A 2389-nucleotide genomic window follows, 5' to 3' on the forward strand; every position below is an offset into this window, starting at 1 on the left:
CAAAACAAACAAAAATACGCTGGTCTTCAAACATGAGTTTGTACATGAAAAGGTGGTATGATTATTTTAAAGTATCCAATAAACTTTAAAAGTGCTGTTTTTGTGCTTCCATAGTATCTTGAAATGCTTCTGTCACTGTACTAACTTAATTAAGTGAAATTGCATGTTTTACCAGCTTGTCTCTTCCATCAAACTCCAAACCACTTGAGGGCAGGGGACACGTCTGTTTTATCCAGAACCACACCTGGTACTGAATATATGGTAGGAGATTCATAACTGTCTGTTAATTGGAAGAGAATTAGACAGAATAAGAGTTAGGAAGCCAGAATGGCATAAAGCATGTTATATATTTTTTTATATCTTATGATTTCTCTGTATCATGAAAGATGCAGTGGATATTTTAGCTGTAATTATTGGGCTTTTGCAACATGATAGAGAATAACATATAAGAATCTTCTTTAAAAAAATAAACTTGAATGCCAACTAATGTCACAAAACAATTTGTGTATAAAAATTTAAATAAAAAACTAATTTGAGCTGTAAACTTTCAACAAAAACACAATAATTTTTTTTTTTTAATCTTTGGGCAGTTCATCAGGTTTTATCATAACCTAGTTGAAATGTCTCTTAAGACCTGCTTTCTTTTCCTTTGATGGTATGCCACCAGGCCCCTTTTTCATTACTGAGTCACCTTCTAAAGAACCTTATGACCAGGATCAAGGTGACATGAAGTGTGGCTATGAATACCAGTCCCCTCCAAGCTAATAAATTATATTCTAATTTAAATCATCAGGCTCCCTTGAGTCCCCTTAGTGTGAATCAGTCCCTAGAATCTAAGTACCCTCAGGTGTTAATTTCACTGAGTTTAGCAATAAAGCTGAGTTCCAAAGCCTAGAACAGGAGACAAAACCGAGACAGTAATCATTCTGAGAGGTTGATTGACTTTCAAAAATGACATTTTAAAAAAGGTAATAATTAATTTTTTTAGGTGAACTCAAATGACATTTTATTCTGTCTCCCACATGGGTTTCCCAATTTTAGGTTTATATATGCATACTCTTCTGTTTTCACTAGACATATCATTTAGCCAAGCATTTGGTTTCATTTCTCACTGCCAACCCGAGTGCATCCTCTAGTCAGAATGTCTCACATACTGATATGTTTACTGACTTTTTGGGTACATTTGGTTAGGAAATGTTACCTTCTGCCATTGTTTCAATGTAGATGCTAAGCTAATACATCATTTCCATAAAATGCCAATCCAACACTTCCTTTAAAAATCCAGAATATGAGGAAGTAGACTCTAATTTCCAACAGGGGGCCATATTAAAACTGAATATTTCAAACTATGTTGTAAGACAACTAACAATTTCTACCCAATATTTTTTGCACTTTCTTGTCAATTGCACAGAAAGAAGGTAGTATTATGCCGATGGGAAGGTCCCTGTGGTTCTCAAACTCGAGCGCGTACAGGAATCACTTGGATACCTTGTTAAAACCCAGATTCCTGGGCCTCACCTGCAGAGATTCTAATTCAGTAAATAGACCGCGGCGCGGGGCTGCGGTTTGTACCGCCAAAGTTTGCATTTTGGTCCACTGACCAAATGTTGAGTAGTGCCGACCGAGACAACGGACTGTATAGTGGTAATGAAGAGAGGAAGAGATATCGAAAAAAAAAAAAAAAAAGACAGAGAGAGACACTTGGAGGGAGAAAAAGAAACAAAAAGAAGGGCAAAGGATGTGAAGGAGAAATACATGGAGGATATATTAAGATGAAAATGAGTAAACTTCTTTTTCTGGCTTTCACCAAGAAAAGACAAGTGTTAAAACGAAGCAGAGCTGCCGCTACGAACAAAATGCTGTGGGTGGAATTCTTTCAAAAGTACCATAAGTTTCGCCCAACCACGAAGGGATTCGAACCCTCAATCTTCTGATCCGAAGTCAGACGCCTTATCCATTAGGCCACGTGGTCTCCCCGCCGGAGAACTCAGCATTTCACCTATCCTATAAAGGTCATTTTTGTTTTTTTATAAAGGGCATATCTAAAACCTTAATCTAGTATTCAAAAGTACTGTAAAGTTTGTTTTTTTTTTTTTTTTACTGTAAAGTTACAACTAGAAAACCACCATGGAGAGGAATATAATGCTAAAATAATTAAAATATGGTGCTATGAACAGATAAAAGAAAAATAGAATGCTTTAATTGACAGATTGCTTTATCTTTATACGGGAATTAGGGAGAAGGGCCGCGCGAGCCAAGGAGGAAATCTTTGAGCTGAGAACTGAAGGAGGAGAGGGGTTAATTAGGCCAAGATAGAACAAAACTGCTTTACAGATCCCAGGAACCTCCACCTCCTTGCCTTCAAGGTAAAGATTGTGGATTAAACACA

The 2389-nt window shown here is 36.8% G+C and overlaps 1 non-coding gene across 1 annotated transcript; it reads right to left on the minus strand.

The window, feature by feature from the left end:
- Positions 1–1899: 1899 nt before the first annotated feature.
- On the minus strand, positions 1900–1972 carry TRNAR-UCG (transfer RNA arginine (anticodon UCG)). The gene has a single exon. It is a non-coding gene; the product is annotated as a tRNA-Arg (tRNA).
- Between the last annotated feature and the right edge of the window lie 417 nt (positions 1973–2389).

The sequence above is a fragment of the Elephas maximus genome, chromosome 1 (genome assembly GCF_024166365.1).
Source record: "Elephas maximus indicus isolate mEleMax1 chromosome 1, mEleMax1 primary haplotype, whole genome shotgun sequence".
NCBI classification, from domain to species: domain Eukaryota; kingdom Metazoa; phylum Chordata; class Mammalia; order Proboscidea; family Elephantidae; genus Elephas; species Elephas maximus.